General features: G+C 51.0%; 1 protein-coding gene across 1 annotated transcript in view; it reads right to left on the bottom strand.

The window, feature by feature from the left end:
- LOC132381608 (gastrula zinc finger protein XlCGF57.1-like) overlaps nucleotides 1–20,998 on the bottom strand; it is a 183,234-nt gene that overhangs the window by 10,436 nt on the left and 151,800 nt on the right. The window lies entirely within an intron of this gene.

The raw sequence follows: 20,998 nt of genomic DNA, 5'->3' as shown, positions 1-20,998 counted from the left end.
CAGTACATCAGGGAATGTAAGAGACTGCAGAGGGTAGTGGAGTGACCCGGTACATCAGGGAATGTAAGAGACTGCAGAGGGTAGTGCACTGACCCAGAACATCAGGGAATGTAAGACACTGCAGAGGGTGTTGGACTGACCCAGTACATAAGGGAATGTAAGAGACTGCAGAGGGTAGCGGACTGACCCAGTACATCAGGGAATGTAAGAGACTGCAGAGGGTAGTGGACTGACCCAGTACAACAGCGAATGTAAGAGACTGCAGAGGGTCGTGGACAGACCCAGTACATCAGGGAATGTAAGAGACTGCAGAGGGTAGTGGACTGACCCAGTCCATCAGGGAATGTAAGAGACTGCTAAGGGTAGTGGACTGACCCAGTCCATCGGGAATGTAAGAGACTGCAGAGGGTAGTGGAGTGACCCAGTCCATCAGGGAATGTAAGAGACTGCAGAGGGTAGTGGACTGACCCGGTACATCAGGGAATGTAAGAGACTGCAGAGGGTAGTGGAGTGACCCAGTCCATCAGGGAATGTAAGAGACTGCAGAGAGTAGTGGACTGACCCGGTACATCAGGGAATGTAAGAGAATGCAGAGGGTAGTGGAGTGACACAGTATATCAGGGAATGTAAGAGACTGCAGAGGGTGGTGGACAGACCAGGTACATCAGGGAATGTGAGAGACTGCAGAGAGCAGTGGACTGAAACAGTACATCAGGAAATGTAAGAGACTGCAGAGGGTCGTGGACTGACCCAGTACATCAGGGAATGGAAGAGACTGCAGAGGGTAGTGGACTGACCCGGTACATCAGGGAATGTAAGAGACTGCAGAGGGTATTGGACTGACTCAGGACTTCAGGGAATGTAAGAGACTGCAGAGGGTAGTGGACTGACCCAATACATCAGGGAATGTAAGAGACTGCAGAGGGTAGTGGACTGAACCAGTACATCAGGGAATGTAGGAGACGGCAGAGGGTAGTGGAAGCACCCAGTACATCAGGGAATGTAAGAGACTGCAGAGGGTAGTGGACTGACTCAGTACATCAGGGAATGTAAGAGACTGCAGAGGGTAGTGGACTGACCCAGTAGATCAGGGAATGTAAGAGACTGCAGAGGGTAGTGGACTGACCCAGTACATCAGGGAATGAAAGAGACTGCAGAGGGGAGTGGACTGACTCAGTACATCAGGGAATGTAAGAGACTGCAGAGGGTAGTGGAAGCACCCAGTACATCAGGGAATGTAAGAGACTGCAGAGGGTAGTGGACTGACCCAGTACATCAGGGAATGTAGGAGACGGCAGAGGGTAGTGGAAGCACCCAGTACATCAGGGAATGTAAGAGACTGCAGAGGGTAGTGGACTGACTCAGTACATCAGGGAATGTAAGAGACTGCAGAGGGTAGTGGACTGACCCAGTAGATCAGGGAATGTAAGAGACTGCAGAGGGTAGTGGACTGACCCAGTACATCAGGGAATGAAAGAGACTGCAGAGGGGAGTGGACTGACTCAGTACATCAGGGAATGTAAGAGACTGCAGAGGGTAGTGGACTGACCCAGTACATCAGGGAATGAAAGAGACTACAGAGGGGAGTGGACTGACTCAGTACATCAGGGAATGTAAGAGACTGCAGAGGGTAGTGGACTGACCCAGTACATCAGGGAATGTAAGAGACTGCAGAGGGTTGTGGACTGACCCAGTACATCAGGGAATGTAAGAGACTGCAGAGGGTAGTGGACTGACTCAGTACATCAGGGAATGTAAGAGACTGCAGAGGGTCGTGGACAGACCCAGTACATCAGGGAATGTAAGAGACTGCAGAGGGTAGTGGACTGACCCAGTCCATCGGGAATGGAAGAGACTGCAGAGGGTAGTGTACTGACCCAGTCCATCGGGAATGTAAGAGACTGCAGAGGGTAGTGGACTGACCCGGTACATCAGGGAATGTAAGAGACTGCAGAGGGTAGTGGACTGACCCAGTACATCAGGGAATGTAAGAGACTGCAGAGGGTGGTGGACTGACCCAGTACATCAGGGAATGCAGGAGACTGCAGAGGGTGGTGGACTGACCCAGTACATTAGGGAATGTAAGAGACTGCAGAGAGTAGTGGACTGACCCAGAACATCAGGGAATGTAAGAGACTACAGAGGGTGGTGGACTGACCCAGTACATCAGGGAATGTAAGAGACTGCAGAGGGTAGTGGACTGACCCGGTACATCAGAGAATTTAAGAGACTGCAGAGGGTAGTGGACTGACCCAGGACAACAGGGAATGTAACAGTCTGCAGAGGGTAGTGTACTGACCCAGTACATCAGGGAATGTAATAGACTGCACAGGACAGTGGACTGACCCAGTACAACAGGGAATGTAACAGACTGCAGAGGGTAGTGGACTGACACAGTACATCAGGTAATGTAAGAGACTGCAGAGGGTAGTGGAGTGACCCAGTACATCACGGAATGGAAGAGACTGCAGAGGGTAGTGGACTGACCCAGTACATCAGGGAATGTAAGAGACTGCAGAGGGTAGTGGAGTGACCCGGTACATCAGGGAATGTAAGAGACTGCAGAGGGTAGTGCACTGACCCAGAACATCAGGGAATGTAAGACACTGCAGAGGGTGTTGGACTGACCCAGTACATAAGGGAATGTAAGAGACTGCAGAGGGTAGCGGACTGACCCAGTACATCAGGGAATGTAAGAGACTGCAGAGGGTAGTGGACTGACCCAGTACAACAGCGAATGTAAGAGACTGCAGAGGGTCGTGGACAGACCCAGTACATCAGGGAATGTAAGAGACTGCAGAGGGTAGTGGACTGACCCAGTCCATCAGGGAATGTAAGAGACTGCTAAGGGTAGTGGACTGACCCAGTCCATCGGGAATGTAAGAGACTGCAGAGGGTAGTGGAGTGACCCAGTCCATCAGGGAATGTAAGAGACTGCAGAGGGTAGTGGAGTGACCCAGTACATCAGGGAATGTAAGAGACTGCAGAGATTAGTGGACTGACCCGGTACATCAGGGAATGTAAGAGACTGCAGAGGGTAGTGGACTGACCCAGTCCATCAGGTAATGTAAGAGACTGCAGAGGGTAGTGGACTGACACAGTACATCAGGTAATGTAAGAGACTGCAGAGGGTAGTGGACTGACCCGGTACATCAGGGAATGTAAGGGACTGCAGAGGGTGGTGGACTGACCCAGTACATCAGGGAATGTAAGAGACTGCAGAGGGTGGTGGACTGACCCAGTACATCAGGGAATGTAAGAGACTGCAGAGAGTAGTGGACTGAACCAGTACATCAGTGAATGTAAGAGACTGCAGAGGGTGGTGGACTGACCCAGTACATCAGGGAATGTAAGGGACTGCAGAGGGTAGTGGACTGACCCGGTACATCAGGGAATGTAAGAGACTGCAGAGGGTAGTGGAATGACACATTACATTAGGGAATGTAAGAGACTGCAGAGGGTAGTGGACTGACGCGTTACATCAGGGAATGTAAGAGACTGCAGAGAGTAGTGGACTGACCCAGTCCATCAGGGAATGTAAGAGACTGCAGAGAGTAGTGGAATGACCCCATACATCAGGGAATGTAAGAGACTGCAGAGGGTAGTGGACAGACCCAGTCCATCAGGGAATGTAAGAGACTGCAGAGGGTAGTGGACTGACCCGGTACATCAGAGAATGTAAGAGACTGCAGAGGGTAGCGGACAGACCCTGTACATCAGGGAATGTAAGAGACTGCAGAGGGTAGTGGACTGACACATTACATTAGGGAATGTAAGAGACTGCAGAGGGTGGTGGACTGACCCAGTACATCAGGGAATGCAGGAGACTGCAGAGGGTGGTGGACTGACCCAGTACATTAGGGAATGTAAGAGACTGCAGCGGGTAGTGGACTGACCCAGAACATCAGGGAATGTAAGAGACTGCAGAGGGTGGTGGACTGACCCAATACATCAGGGAATGTAAGAGACTGCAGAGGGTAGTGGACTGACCCAGTACATCAGGGAATGTAAGAGACTGCAGAGGGTAGTGGACTGACCCGGTACATCAGGGAATGTAAGAGACTGCAGAGGGTAGTGGACTGACCTAGTACATCAGGTGATGTAATAGACTGCACAGGACAGTGGACTGACCCAGTACAACAGGGAATGTAAGAGACTGCAGAGGGTAGTGGACTGAACCAGTACATCAGGGAATGTAAGAGACGGCAGAGGGTAGTGGACTGAACCAGTACATCAGGGAATGTAAGAGACTGCAGAGGTTAGTGGACTGACTCAGTAGATCAGGGAATGTAAGAGAATGCAGAGGGTAGTGGACAGACCCGGTACATCAGGGAACGTAAGAGACTGCAGAGGGTAGTGGACTGACCCAGTATATCAGGGAATGTAAGAGACTGCAGAGGATAGTGGACTGACCCAGTACATCAGGGAATGTAAGAGACTGCAGAGGGTAGTGGACTGAACCAGTACATCAGGGAATGTAGGAGACGGCAGAGGGTAGTGGACAGACCCGGTACATCAGGGAATGTAAGAGACTGCAGAGGGTAGTGGAGTGACACAGTACATCAGGGAATGTAAGAGACTGCAGAGGGTAGTGGACTGACCCAGTACATCAGGGAATGTAAGAGACTGCAGAGGGTAGTGGACTGACCCGGTACATCAGGGAATGTAAGAGACTGCAGAGGGTAATGGACTGACACAGTACATCAGGGAATGTAATAGACTGCAGAGGGTAGTGGACTGACCCAGTACAACAGGGAATGTAAGAGACTGCAGAGGGTAGTGGACTGACCCAGTACATCAGGGAATGTAAGAGACTGCAGAGGGTAGTGGACTGACACAGTACATCAGGGAATGTAATAGACTGCACAGGACAGTGGACTGACCCAGTACAACAGGGAATGTAAGAGACTGCAGAGGGTAGTGGACTGACCCAGTACAACAGGGAATATAAGAGACTGCAGAGGGTAGTGGACTGACCCAGTACATCAGGGAATGTAAGAGACTGCAGAGGGTAGTGGACTGACCCAGTCCATCAGGGAATGTAAGAGACTGCTAAGGGTAGTGGAGTGACACAGTATATCAGGGAATGTAAGAGACTGCAGAGGGTCGTGGACAGACCCAGTACATCAGGGAATGTAAGAGACTGCAGAGGGTCGTGGACAGACCCAGTACATCAGGGAATGTAAGAGACTGCAGAGGGTAGTGGACTGACCCAGTCCATCAGGGAATGTAAGAGACTGCTAAGGGTAGTGGACTGACCCAGTCCATCACGGAATGTAAGAGACTGCAGAGGGTAGTGGAGTGACCCAGTCCATCAGGGAATGTAAGAGACTGCAGAGGGTAGTGGAGTGACCCAGTACATCAGAGAATGTAAGAGACTGCAGAGATTAGTGGACTGACCCGGTACATCAGGGAATGTAAGAGACTGCAGAGGGTAGTGGACTGACCCAGTCCATCAGGTAATGTAAGAGACTGCAGAGGGTAGTGGACTGACACAGTACATCAGGTAATGTAAGAGACTGCAGAGGGTAGTGGACTGACCCGGTACATCAGGGAATGTAAGAGACTGCAGAGAGTAGTGGACTGAACCAGAACATCAGGTAATGTAAGAGACTGCAGAGATTAGTGGACTGACCCGGTACATCAGGGAATGTAAGAGACTGCAGAGGGTAGTGGACTGACCCAGTCCATCAGGTAATGTAAGAGACTGCAGAGGGTAGTGGACTGACCCGGTACATCAGGGAATGTAAGAGACTGCAGAGGGTAGTGGACTGACACAGTACATCAGGTAATGTAAGAGACTGCAGAGGGTAGTGGACTGACCCGGTACATCAGGGAATGTAAGAGACTGCAGAGAGTAGTGGACTGAACCAGAACATCAGGTAATGTAAGAGACTGCAGAGGGTAGTGGACTGACCCGGTACATCAGGGAATGTAAGAGACTGCAGAGGGTAGTGGACTGACCCAGTACATCAGGGAATGTAAGAGACTGCAGAGGGTCGTGGACTGACCCGGTACATCAGAGAATTTAAGAGACTGCAGAGGGTAGTGGACTGAACCAGTACATCAGGGAATGTAAGAGACTGCAGAGGGTAGTGGACTGACCCAGTACATCAGGGAATGTAAGAGACTGCAGAGGGTAGTGGACTGCCCCAGTACATCAGGGAATGTAATAGACTGCAGAGGACAGTGGACTGACCCAGTACAACAGGGAATGTAACAGACTGCAGAGGGTAGTGGACTGACCCAGTACATAAGGGAATGTAAGAGACTGCAGAGGGTAGTGGACTGACCCAGTCCATCAGGGAATGTAAGAGACTGCAGAGAGTAGTGGACTGACCCAGTACATCAGGGAATGTAAGAGACTGCAGAGGGTAGTGGACTGACCCAGTCCATCAGGGAATGTAAGAGACTGCAGAGGGTAGTGGACTGACCCAGTCCATCAGGGAATGTAAGAGACTGCAGAGGGTAGTGGACTGACCCAGTCCATCAGGGAATGTAAGAGATTGCAGAGGGTGGTGGACTGACCCAGTACATCAGGGAATGTAAGAGACTGCAGAGGGTAGTGGACTGAACCAGTACATCAGGGAATGTAAGAGACGGCAGAGGGTAGTGGACTGAACCAGTACATCAGGGAATGTAAGAGACTGCAGAGGGTAGTGGACTGACCCAGTAGATCAGGGAATGTAAGAGAATGCAGAGGGTAGTGGACAGACCCAGTCCATCAGGGAATGTAAGAGACTGCAGAGGGTAGTGGACTGACCCAGTCCATCAGGGAATGTAAGAGACTGCAGAGGGTAGTGGAAGCACCCAGTACATCAGGGAATGTTAGAGACTGCAGAGGGTAGTGGACTGACCCAGTACATCAGGGAATGTAGGAGACTGCAGAGGGTAGTCGACTGACCCAGCACATCAGGGAATGTAAGAGACTGCAGAGGGTTGTGGACTGACCCGGTACATCAGGGAATGTAAGAGACTGCAGAGGGTTGTGGACTGACCCGGTACATCAGGGAATGTAAGAGGCTGCAGAGGGTAGTGGACTGACCCAGTACATCAGGGAATGTAGGAGACTGCAGAGGGTAGTCGACTGACCCAGCACATCAGGGAATGTAAGAGACTGCAGAGGGTTGTGGACTGACCCGGTACATCAGGGAATGTAAGAGACTGCAGAGGGTTGTGGACTGACCCGGTACATCAGGGAATGTAAGAGACTGCAGAGGGTTGTGGACTGACCCGGTACATCAGGGAATGTAAGAGACTGCAGAGGGTAGTGGACTGACCCAGTACATCAGGGAATGTAAGAGACTGCAGAGGGTAGTGGACTGACCCAGCACATCAGGGAATGAAAGAGACTGCAGAGGGTAGTGGAGTGACCCAGTATAAGAGGGAATGTAAGAGACTGCAGAGGGTAGTGGACTGACCCAGTACATCAGGGAATGTAAGAGACTGCAGAGAGCAGTGGACTGACACAGTACATCAGGAAATGTAAGAGACTGCAGAGGGTAGTGGACAGCCCTGGTACATCAGGGAATCTAAGAGACTGCAGAGGGTAGTGGACTGAACCAGTACATCAGGGAATGTAAGAGACTGCAGAGGGTAGTGGACTGACACAGTACATCAGGAAATGTAGGAGACTGCAGAGGGTGGTGGACTGTCCCAGTACATCAGGGAATGTAAGAGAATGCAGAGGGTAGTGGACTGACCCAATACATCAGGGAATCTAAGAGACTGCAGAGTGTAGTGGACTGACCCAGTACATCAGGGAATCTAAGAGACTGCAGAGGGTAGTGGACTGACCCAGCACATGAGGGAATGTAAGAGACTGCAGAGGGTAGTGGAGTGACCCGGTACATCAGGGAATGTAAGAGACTGCAGAGAGTAGTGGACTGACACAGTACATCAGGGAATGTAAGAGACTGCAGAGGGTAGTGGACTGTCCCAGTACATCAGGGAATCTAAGAGACTGCAGAGGGTAGTGGACTGACCCAGTACATAAGGGAATGTACGAGACTGCAGAGGGTAGTGGACTGACACAGTACATCAGGGAATGTAAGAGACTGCAGAGGGTAGTGGACTGACCCGGTACATCAGGGAATCTAAGAGACTGCAGAGGGTAGTGGACTGACTCAGTACATCAGGGAATGTAAGAAACTGCAGAGGGAAGTGGAGTGACACAGTACATCAGGGTTTGTAAGAGACTGCAGAGGGTAGTGGACTGACCCAGTACATCAGGGAATGTAAGAGACTGCAGAGGGTAGTAGAAGCACCCAGTACATCAGGGAATGTAAGAGACTGCAGAAAGTAGTGGACAGACCCGGTACATCAGGGAATGTAAGAGACTGCAGAGGGTAGTGGACTGCCCCAGTACATCAGGGAATGTAAGAGAATGCAGAGGGTAGTGGACAGACCCAGTACATCAGGGAATGTAAGAGACTGCAGAGGGTAGTGGACTGACCCGGTACATCAGGGAATGTAAGAGACTGCAGAGGGTAGTGGACTGACCCGGTACATCAGGGAATGTGAGAGACTGCAGAGGGTAGTGGACTGACCCGGTACATCAGGGAATGTAAGAGACTGCAGAGGGCATTGGACTGACTCAGTACATCAGGGAATGGAAGAGACTGCAGAGGGTAGTGGACAGCCCTGGTACATCAGGGAATCTAAGAGACTGCAGAGGGTAGTGGACTGACCCAGTACATCAGGGAATGGAAGAGACTGCAGAGGGTAGTGGACAGCCCTGGTACATCAGGGAATCTAAGAGACTGCAGAGGGTAGTGGACTGACCCAGTACATCAGGGAATGTAAGAGAATGCAGAGGGTAGTGGACAGACCCGGTACATCAGGGAACGTAAGAGACTGCAGAGGGTAGAGGACTGACCCGGTACATCAGGGAATCTAAGAGACTGCAGAGGGTAGTGGACTGAACCAGTACATCAGGGAATGTAACAGACTGCAGAGGGTAGAGGACTGAACCAGTATATCAGGGAATGTAAGAGACTGCAGAGGGTAGTGGACAGACCCGGTACATCAGGGAATGTAAGAGACTGCAGAGGGTAGTGGACTGCCCCAGTACATCAGGGAATGTAAGAGAATGCAGAGGGTAGTGGACAGACCCAGTACATCAGGGAATGTAAGAGACTGCAGAGGGTAGTGGACTGACCCGGTACATCAGGGAATGTAAGAGACTGCAGAGGGTAGTGGACTGACCCGGTACATCAGGGAATGTGAGAGACTGCAGAGGGTAGTGGACTGACCCGGTACATCAGGGAATGTAAGAGACTGCAGAGGGCAGTGGACTGACTCAGTACATCAGGGAATGGAAGAGACTGCAGAGGGTAGTGGACAGCCCTGGTACATCAGGGAATGTAAGAGACTGCAGAGGGTAGTGGACTGACCCAGTACATCAGGGAATGTAAGAGACTGCAGAGGGTAGTGGACTGACCCAGTACATCAGGGAATGTAAGAGACTGCAGAGAGTAGTCGACAGACCCGGTACATCAGGGAATGTAAGAGACTGCAGAGGGTAGTGGACTGAACCAGTACATCAGGGAATGTAAGAGACTGCAGAGGGTAGAGGACTGAACCAGTACATCAGGGAATGTAAGAGACTGCAGAGGGTAGAGGACTGAACCAGTACATCAGGGAATGTAAGAGACTGCAGAGGGTAGAGGACTGAACCAGTACATCAGGGAATGTAAGAGACTGCAGAGGGTAGAGGACTGAACCAGTACATCAGGGAATGTAAGAGACTGCAGAGGGTAGTGGACTGACCCAGTACATCAGGGAATGTAAGAGACTGCAGAGGGTAGTGGACTGACCCAGTCCATCAGGGAATGTAAGAGACTGCAGAGGGTAGTGGACTGACCCGGTACATCAGGGAATGTAAGAGACTGCAGAGGGTAGTGGACTGACCCAGTACATCAGGGAATGTAAGAGACTGCAGAGGGTAGTGGACTGACCCGGTACATCAGGGAATGTAAGAGACTGCAGAGGGTAGTGGACTGACCCGGTACATCAGGGAATTTAAGAGACTGCAGAGGGTAGTGGACTGACCCAGTACATCAGGGAATGTAAGAGACTGCAGAGGGTAGTGGACTGACCCAGTACATCAGGGAATGTAATAGACTGCACAGGACAGTGGACTGACCCAGTACAACAGGGAATGTAACAGACTGCAGAGGGTAGTGGACTGACCCAGTACATCAGGGAATGTAAGAGACGGCAGAGGGTAGTGGACTGAACCAGTACATCAGGGAATGTAAGAGACTGCAGAGGGTAGTGGACTGACCCAGTCCATCAGGGAATGTAAGAGACTGCAGAGGGTGGTGGACTGACCCAGTCCATCAGGGAATGTAAGAGACTGCAGAGGGTGGTGGACTGACCCAGTACATCAGGGAATGTAAGAGACTGCAGAGGGTAGTGGACTGAACCAGTACATCAGGGAATGTAAGAGACAGCAGAGGGTAGTGGACTGAACCAGTACATCAGGGAATGTAAGAGACTGCAGAGGGTAGTGGACTGACCCAGTAGATCAGGGAATGTAAGAGAATGCAGAGGGTAGTGGACAGACCCGGTACATCAGGGAATGTAAGAGAATGCAGAGGGTAGTGGACTGACCCAGTACATCAGGGAATGAAAGTGACTGCAGAGGGTAGTGGAGTGACCCAGTATATCAGGGAATGTAAGAGACTGCAGAGGGTAGTGGACTGTCCCAGTACATCAGGGAATGTAAGAGACTGCAGAGGGTAGTGGACTGACCCAGTACATCAGGGAATGTAAGAGACTGCAGAGGGTAGTGGACTGAACCAGTACATCAGGGAATGTAGGAGACGGCAGAGGGTAGTGGACTGAACCAGTACATCAGGGAATGTAAGAGATTGCAGAGGGTAGTGGACTGAACCAGTACATCAGGGAATGTAAGAGATTGCAGAGGGTAGTGGACTGAACCAGTACATCAGGGAATGTAGGAGACTGCAGAGGGTAGTGGAAGCACCCAGTACATCAGGGAATGTAAGAGACTGCAGAGGTAGTGGACTGACTCAATACATCAGGGAATGTAAGAGACTGCAGAGGGTAGTGGACTGACCCAGTACATCAGGGAATGAAAGTGACTGCAGAGGGTAGTGGACTGACCCGGTACATCAGGGAATGAAAGAGACTGCAGAGGGTAGTGGAGTGACCCAGTATATCAGGGAATGTAAGAGACTGCAGAGGGTAGTGGACTGACACAGTACATCAGGAAATGTAGGAGACTGCAGAGGGTGGTGGACTGTCCCAGTACATCAGGGAATGTAAGAGAATGCAGAGGGTAGTGGACTGACCCAATACATCAGGGAATGTAAGGGACTGCAGAGGGTGGTGGACTGACACAGTACATCAGGAAATGTAAGAGAATGCAGAGGGTAGTGGACTGACCCAATACATCAGGGAATCTAAGAGACTGCAGAGTGTAGTGGACTGACCCAGTACATCAGGGAATCTAAGAGACTGCAGAGGGTAGTGGACTGACCCAGCACATGAGGGAATGTAAGAGACTGCAGAGGGTAGTGGAGTGACCCGGTACATCAGGGAATGTAAGAGACTGCAGAGAGTAGTGGACTGACACAGTACATCAGGGAATGTAAGAGACTGCAGAGGGTAGTGGACTGTCCCAGTACATCAGGGAATCTAAGAGACTGCAGAGGGTAGTGGACTGACCCAGTACATAAGGGAATGTACGAGACTGCAGAGGGTAGTGGACTGACACAGTACATCAGGGAATGTAAGAGACTGCAGAGGGTAGTGGACTGACCCGGTACATCAGGGAATCTAAGAGACTGCAGAGGGTAGTGGACTGACTCAGTACATCAGGGAATGTAAGAAACTGCAGAGGGAAGTGGAGTGACACAGTACATCAGGGTTTGTAAGAGACTGCAGAGGGTAGTGGACTGACCCAGTACATCAGGGAATGTAAGAGACTGCAGAGGGTAGTAGAAGCACCCAGTACATCAGGGAATGTAAGAGACTGCAGAGAGTAGTGGACAGACCCGGTACATCAGGGAATCTAAGAGACTGCAGAGGGTAGTGGACTGAACCAGTACATCAGGGAATGTAACAGACTGCAGAGGGTAGAGGACTGAACCAGTATATCAGGGAATGTAAGAGACTGCAGAGGGTAGTGGACAGACCCGGTACATCAGGGAATGTAAGAGACTGCAGAGGGTAGTGGACTGCCCCAGTACATCAGGGAATGTAAGAGAATGCAGAGGGTAGTGGACAGACCCAGTACATCAGGGAATGTAAGAGACTGCAGAGGGTAGTGGACTGACCCGGTACATCAGGGAATGTAAGAGACTGCAGAGGGTAGTGGACTGACCCGGTACATCAGGGAATGTGAGAGACTGCAGAGGGTAGTGGACTGACCCAGTACATCAGGGAATGTAAGAGACTGCAGAGGGCAGTGGACTGACTCAGTACATCAGGGAATGGAAGAGACTGCAGAGGGTAGTGGACAGCCCTGGTACATCAGGGAATCTAAGAGACTGCAGAGGGTAGTGGACTGACCCAGTACATCAGGGAATGGAAGAGACTGCAGAGGGTAGTGGACAGCCCTGGTACATCAGGGAATCTAAGAGACTGCAGAGGGTAGTGGACTGACCCAGTACATCAGGGAATGTAAGAGAATGCAGAGGGTAGTGGACAGACCCGGTACATCAGGGAACGTAAGAGACTGCAGAGGGTAGAGGACTGACCCGGTACATCAGGGAATGTAAGAGACTGCAGAGGGTAGTGGACTGACCCAGTACATCAGGGAATGTAAGAGACTGCAGAGGGTAGTGGACTGACCCAGTACATCAGGGAATGTAAGAGACTGCAGAGGGTAGTGGACTGACCCAGTACATCAGGGAATGTAAGAGACTGCAGAGAGTAGTGGACTGAACCAGTACATCAGGGAATGTAAGAGACTGCAGAGGGTAGTGGACTGACCCAGTACATCAGGGAATGTAAGAGACTGCAGAGGGTAGTGGACTGACCCAGTCCATCAGGGAATGTAAGAGACTGCAGAGGGTAGTGGACTGACCCGGTACATCAGGGAATGTAAGAGACTGCAGAGGGTAGTGGACTGACCCAGTACATCAGGGAATGTAAGAGACTGCAGAGGGTAGTGGACTGACCCGGTACATCAGGGAATGTAAGAGACTGCAGAGGGTAGTGGACTGACCCGGTACATCAGGGAATTTAAGAGACTGCAGAGGGTAGTGGACTGACCCAGTACATCAGGGAATGTAAGAGACTGCAGAGGGTAGTGGACTGACCCAGTACAACAGGGAATGTAACAGACTGCAGAGGGTAGTGGACTGACCCAGTCCATCAGGGAATGTAAGAGACTGCAGAGGGTGGTGGACTGACCCAGTCCATCAGGGAATGTAAGAGACTGCAGAGGGTGGTGGACTGACCCAGTACATCAGGGAATGTAAGAGACTGCAGAGGGTAGTGGACTGACCCAGTCCATCAGGGAATGTAAGAGACTGCAGAGGGTGGTGGACTGACCCAGTCCATCAGGGAATGTAAGAGACTGCAGAGGGTGGTGGACTGACCCAGTACATCAGGGAATGTAAGAGACTGCAGAGGGTAGTGGACTGAACCAGTACATCAGGGAATGTAAGAGACAGCAGAGGGTAGTGGACTGAACCAGTACATCAGGGAATGTAAGAGACTGCAGAGGGTAGTGGACTGACCCAGTAGATCAGGGAATGTAAGAGAATGCAGAGGGTAGTGGACAGACCCGGTACATCAGGGAATGTAAGAGAATGCAGAGGGTAGTGGACTGACCCAGTACATCAGGGAATGAAAGTGACTGCAGAGGGTAGTGGAGTGACCCAGTATATCAGGGAATGTAAGAGACTGCAGAGGGTAGTGGACTGTCCCAGTACATCAGGGAATGTAAGAGACTGCAGAGGGTAGTGGACTGACCCAGTACATCAGGGAATGTAAGAGACTGCAGAGGGTAGTGGACTGAACCAGTACTTCAGGGAATGTAGGAGACGGCAGAGGGTAGTGGACTGAACCAGTACATCAGGGAATGTAAGAGATTGCAGAGGGTAGTGGACTGAACCAGTACATCAGGGAATGTAAGAGATTGCAGAGGGTAGTGGACTGAACCAGTACATCAGGGAATGTAGGAGACTGCAGAGGGTAGTGGAAGCACCCAGTACATCAGGGAATGTAAGAGACTGCAGAGGTAGTGGACTGACTCAATACATCAGGGAATGTAAGAGACTGCAGAGGGTAGTGGACTGACCCAGTACATCAGGGAATGAAAGTGACTGCAGAGGGTAGTGGACTGACCCGGTACATCAGGGAATGTATGAGACTGCAGAGGGTAGTGGACTGACCCGGTACATCAGGGAATGTAAGAGACTGGAGAGAGTAGTGGACTGTCCCAGTACATCAGGGAATGTAAGAGACTGCAGAGGGTAGTGGACAGCACTGGTACATCAGGGAATCTAAGAGACTGCAGAGGGTAGTGGACTGACCCAGTACATCAGGGAATGTAAGAGACGGCAGAGGGTAGTGGACTGAACCAGTACATCAGGGAATGTAAGAGACTGCAGAGGGTAGTGGACTGACCCAGTCCATCAGGGAATGTAAGAGACTGCAGAGGGTAGTGGACTGACTCAGTACATCAGGGAATGTAAGAGACTGCAGAAGGTAGTGGACTGACCCAGTACATCAGGGAATGTAGGAGACTGCAGAGGGTGGTGGACTGTTCCAGTACATCAGGGAATGTAAGAGACTGCAGAGGGTAGTGGACTCACCCAATACATCAGGGAATCTAAGAGACTGCAGAGGGTAGTGGACTGACCCAGCACATGAGGGAATGTAAGAGACTGCAGAGGGTGGTGGACTGACTCAGTACATCAGGGAATGTAAGAGACTGCAGAGGGTAGTGGACTGACTCAGTACATCAGGGAATGTAAGAGACTGCAGAGGGTAGTGGACTGTCCCAGTACATCAGGGAATCTAAGAGACTGCAGAGGGTAGTGGACTGACCCAGTACATCAGGGAATGTAAGAGACTGCAGAGGGTAGTGGACTGAACCAGTACATCAGGGAATGTAAGAGACTGCAGAGGGTAGAGGACTGAACCAGTATATCAGGGAATGTAAGAGACTGCAGAGGGTAGTGGACAGACCCGGTACATCAGGGAATGTAAGAGACTGCAGAGGGTAGTGGACTGACCCGGTACATCAGGGAATGTAAGAGACTGCAGAGGGTAGTGGACTGACCCGGTACATCAGGGAATGTAAGAGACTGGAGAGAGTAGTGGACTGACACAGTACATCAGGGAATGTATGAGACTGCAGAGGGTAGTGGACTGATCCAGTACATCAGGGAATCTAAGAGACTGCAGAGGGTCGTGGACTGACGCAGTACATCAGGGAATGTAAGAGACTGCAGAGGGTAGTAGAAGCAACCAGTACATCAGGGAATGTAAGAAACTGCAGAGGGAAGTGGAGTGACACAGTACATCAGGGTATGTAAGAGACTGCAGAGGGTAGTGGACTGACCCAGTACATCGGGGAATGTAAGAGACTGCAGAGGGTAGTGGACTGACCCGGTACATCAGGGAATGTAAGAGACGGCAGAGGGTAGTGGACTGCCCCAGTACATCAGGGAATGTAAGAGACTGCAGAGGGTAGTGGAGTGACACAGTACATCAGGGAATGTATGAGACTGCAGAGGGTAGTGGACTGACCCAGTACATCAGGGAATGTAAGAGACTGCAGAGGTAGTGGACTGACTCAATACATCAGGGAATGTAAGAGACTGCAGAGGGTAGTGGACTGACCCGGTACATCAGGGAATTTAAGAGACTGCAGAGGGTAGTGGACTGACCCAGTACATCAGGGAATGTAAGAGACTGCAGAGGGTAGTGGACTGACCCAGTACATCAGGGAATGTAAGAGACTGCAGAGGGTAGTGGACTGACCCAGTACATCAGGGAATGTAAGAGACGGCAGAGGGTAGTGGACTGAACCAGTACATCAGGGAATGTAAGAGACTGCAGAGGGTAGTGGACTGACCCAGTCCATCAGGGAATGTAAGAGACTGCAGAGGGTGGTGGACTGACCCAGGCCATCAGGGAATGTAAGAGACTGCAGAGGGTGGTGGACTGACCCAGTACATCAGGGAATGTAAGAGACTGCAGAGGGTAGTGGACTGAACCAGTACATCAGGTAATGTAAGAGACGGCAGAGGGTAGTGGACTGAACCAGTACATCAGGGAATGTAAGAGACTGCAGAGGGTAGTGGACTGACCCAGTAGATCAGGGAATGTAAGAGAATGCAGAGGGTAGTGGACAGACCCAGTCCATCAGGGAATGAAAGTGACTGCAGAGGGTAGTGGAGTGACCCAGTATATCAGGGAATGTAAGAGACTGCAGAGGGTAGTGGACTGTCCCAGTACATCAGGGAATGTAAGAGACTGCAGAGGGTAGTGGACTGACCCAGTACATCAGGGAATGAAAGTGACTGCAGAGGGTAGTGGAGTGACCCAGTATATCAGGGAATGTAAGAGACTGCAGAGGGTAGTGGACTGACCCAGTACATCAGGGAATGTAAGAGACTGCAGAGGGTAGTGGACTGAACCAGTACATCAGGGAATGTAGGAGACGGCAGAGGGTAGTGGACTGAACCAGTACATCAGGGAATGTAAGAGATTGCAGAGGGTAGTGGACTGAACCAGTACATCAGGGAATGTAAGAGATTGCAGAGGGTAGTGGACTGAACCAGTACATCAGGGAATGTAAGAGACTGCAGAGGGTAGTGGAAGCACCCAGTACATCAGGGAATGTAAGAGACTGCAGAGGTAGTGGACTGACTCAATACATCAGGGAATGTAAGAGACTGCAGAGGGTAGTGGACTGACCCAGTACATCAGGGAATGAAAGTGACTGCAGAGGGTAGTGGACTGACCCAGTACATCAGGGAATGTAAGAGACTGCAGAGGGTAGTGGACAGCACTGGTACATCAGGGAATCTAAGAGACTGCAGAGGGTAGTGGACTGACCCAGTACATCAGGGAATGTAAGAGACGGCAGAGGGTAGTGGACTGAACCAGTACATCAGGGAATGTAAGAGACTGCAGAGGGTAGTGGACTGACCCAGTCCATCAGGGAATGTAAGAGACTGCAGAGGGTAGTGGACTGACTCAGTACATCAGGGAATGTAAGAGAATGCAGAAGGTAGTGGACTGACCCAGTACATCAGGGAATGTAGGAGACTGCAGAGGGTGGTGGACTGTTCCAGTACATCAGGGAATGTAAGAGACTGCAGAGGGTAGTGGACTCACCCAATACATCAGGGAATCTAAGAGACTGCAGAGGGTAGTGGACTGACCCAGTACATCAGGGAATGTAAGAGACTGCAGAGGGTAGTGGACTGACTCAGTACATCAGGGAATGTAAGAGACTGCAGAGGGTAGTGGACTGTCCCAGTACATCAGGGAATCTAAGAGACTGCAGAGGGTAGTGGACTGACCCAGTACATCAGGGAATGTAAGAGACTGCAGAGGGTAGTGGACTGAACCAGTACATCAGGGAATGTAAGAGACTGCAGAGGGTAGAGGACTGAACCAGTATATCAGGGAATGTAAGAGACTGCAGAGGGTAGTGGACAGACCCGGTACATCAGGGAATGTAAGAGACTGCAGAGGGTAGTGGACTGACCCGGTACATCAGGGAATGTAAGAGACTGCAGAGGGTAGTGGACTGACCCGGTACATCAGGGAATGTAAGAGACTGGAGAGAGTAGTGGACTGACACAGTACATCAGGGAATGTATGAGACTGCAGAGGGTAGTGGACTGATCCAGTACATCAGGGAATCTAAGAGACTGCAGAGGGTCGTGGACTGACGCAGTACATCAGGGAATGTAAGAGACTGCAGAGGGTAGTAGAAGCAACCAGTACATCAGGGAATGTAAGAAACTGCAGAGGGAAGTGGAGTGACACAGTACATCAGGGTATGTAAGAGACTGCAGAGGGTAGTGGACTGACCCAGTACATCGGGGAATGTAAGAGACTGCAGAGGGTAGTGGACTGACCCGGTACATCAGGGAATGTAAGAGACTGCAGAGGGTAGTGGTCTGACCCAGTACATCAGGGAATGTAAGAGACTGCAGAGGGTAGTGGACTGACCCGGTACATCAGGGAATGTAAGAGACTGCAGAGGACAGTGGACTGACGCAGTACATCAGGGAATGCAAGAGAATGCAGAGGGTAGTGGACAGACCCGGTACATCAGGGAATGTAAGAGACTGCAGAGGGTAGTGGAAGCACCCAGTACATCAGGGAATGTAAGAGATTGCAGAGGGTAGTGGACTGACCCAGTACATCAGGGAATGTAAGAGACTGCAGAGAGTTGTGGACAGACCAGGTACATCAGGGAATGTGAGAGACTGCAGAGGGTAGTGGACTGACCCGGTACATCAGGGAATGTAAGAGACTGGAGAGAGTAGTGGACTGACACAGTACATCAGGGAATGTAAGAGACTGCCGAGGTAGTGGACAGACCAGGTACATCAGGGAATGTGAGAGACTGCAGAGGGTAGTGGACTGACCCGGTACATCAGGGAATGGAAGAGACTGCAGAGGGTAGTGGACAGCCCTGGTACATCAGGGAATGTAAGAGACTGCAGAGGGTAGTGGACTGTCCCAGTACATCAGGGAAAGTAAGAGACTGCAGAGGGTAGTGGACTGTCCCAGTACATCAGGGAATGTAAGAGACTGCAGAGGGTAGTGGACTGACCCAGTACATCAGGGAATGTAGGAGACTGCAGAGGGTAGTGGACTGTCCCAGTACATCAGGGAATGTAAGAGACTGCAGAGGGTAGTGGACTGACCCAGTCCATCAGGGAATGTAAGAGACTGCAGAGGGTAGTGGACTGACCCAGTACATCAGGGAATGTAAGAGACTGCAGAGGGTAGTGGACTGACCCAGTCCATCAGGGAATGTAAGAGACTGCAGAGGGTAGTGGACTGACCCAGTACATCAGGGAATGTAAGAGACTGCAGAGGGTAGTGGACTGACCCAGTCCATCAGGGAATGTAAGAGACTGCAGAGGGTAGTGGACTGACCCAGTCCATCAGGGAATGTAAGAGATTGCAGAGGGTGGTGGACTGACCCAGTACATCAGGGAATGTAAGAGACTGCAGAGGGTAGTGGACTGAACCAGTACATCAGGGAATGTAAGAGACGGCAGAGGGTAGTGGACTGAACCAGTACATCAGGGAATGTAAGAGACTGCAGAGGATAGTGGACTGACCCAGTACATCAGGGAATGTAAGAGACTGCAGAGGGTAGTGGAAGCACCCAGTACATCAGGGAATGTAAGAGACTGCAGAGGGTAGTGGACTGACCCGGTACATCAGGGAATGTAAGAGACTGCAGAGGATAGTGGACTGACCCAGTACATCAGGGAATGTAAGAGACTGCAGAGGGTTGTGGACTGACCCGGTACATCAGGGAATGTAAGAGGCTGCAGAGGGTAGTGGACTGACCCAGTACATCAGGGAATGTAGGAGACTGCAGAGGGTAGTCGACTGACCCAGCACATCAGGGAATGTAAGAGACTGCAGAGGGTTGTGGACTGACCCGGTACATCAGGGAATGTAAGAGACTGCAGAGGGTTGTGGACTGACCCGGTACATCAGGGAATGTAAGAGACTGCAGAGGGTTGTGGACTGACCCGGTACATCAGGGAATGTAAGAGACTGCAGAGGGTAGTGGACTGACCCAGTACATCAGGGAATGTAAGAGACTGCAGAGGGTTGTGGACTGACCCGGTACATCAGGGAATGTAAGAGACTGCAGAGGGTAGTGGACTGACCCAGTACATCAGGGAATGTAAGAGACTGCAGAGGGTAGTGGACTGACCCAGTCCATCAGGGAATGTAAGAGACTGCAGAGGGTTGTGGACTGACCCGGTACATCAGGGAATGTAAGAGGCTGCAGAGGGTAGTGGACTGACCCAGTACATCAGGGAATGTAGGAGACTGCAGAGGGTAGTCGACTGACCCAGCACATCAGGGAATGTAAGAGACTGCAGAGGGTTGTGGACTGACCCGGTACATCAGGGAATGTAAGAGACTGCAGAGTGTTGTGGACTGACCCGGTACATCAGGGAATGTAAGAGACTGCAGAGGGTTGTGGACTGACCCGGTACATCAGGGAATGTAAGAGACTGCAGAGGGTAGTGGACTGACCCAGTACATCAGGGAATGTAAGAGACTGCAGAGGGTAGTGGACTGACGCAGTACATCAGGGAATGTAAGAGAATGCAGAGGGTAGTGGACAGACCCGGTACATCAGGGAATGTAAGAGACTGCAGAGGGTAGTGGAGTGACCCAGTATATCAGGGAATGTAAGAGACTGCAGAGGGTAGTGGACTGACCCAGTACATCAGGGAATGAAAGAGACTGCAGAGGGTAGTGGAGTGACCCAGTATATCAGGGAATGTAAGAGACTGCAGAGGGTAGTGGACTGACCCAGTACATCAGGGAATGTAAGAGACTGCAGAGAGCAGTGGACTGACACAGTACATCAGGAAATGTAAGAGACTGCAGAGGGTAGTGGACAGCCCTGGTACATCAGGGAATCTAAGAGACTGCAGAGGGTAGTGGACTGAACCAGTACATCAGGGAATGTAAGAGACTGCAGAGGGTAGTGGACTGACACAGTACATCAGGAAATGTAGGAGACTGCAGAGGGTAGTGGACTGACCCAATACATCAGGGAATCTAAGAGACTGCAGAGGGTAGTGGACTGACCCAGTACATCAGGGAATCTAAGAGACTGCAGAGGGTAGTGGACTGACCCAGTCCATCAGGGAATGTAAGAGACTGCAGAGGATAGTGGACTGACCCAGCACATGAGGGAATGTAAGAAACTGCAGAGGGAAGTGGAGTGACACAGTACATCAGGGTATGTAAGAGACTGCAGAGGGTAGTGGACTGA

This window comes from Hypanus sabinus, chromosome 26 (assembly GCF_030144855.1).
Source record: "Hypanus sabinus isolate sHypSab1 chromosome 26, sHypSab1.hap1, whole genome shotgun sequence".
NCBI classification, from domain to species: domain Eukaryota; kingdom Metazoa; phylum Chordata; class Chondrichthyes; order Myliobatiformes; family Dasyatidae; genus Hypanus; species Hypanus sabinus.
This window is presented reverse-complemented; position numbering and strand designations above follow the sequence as displayed.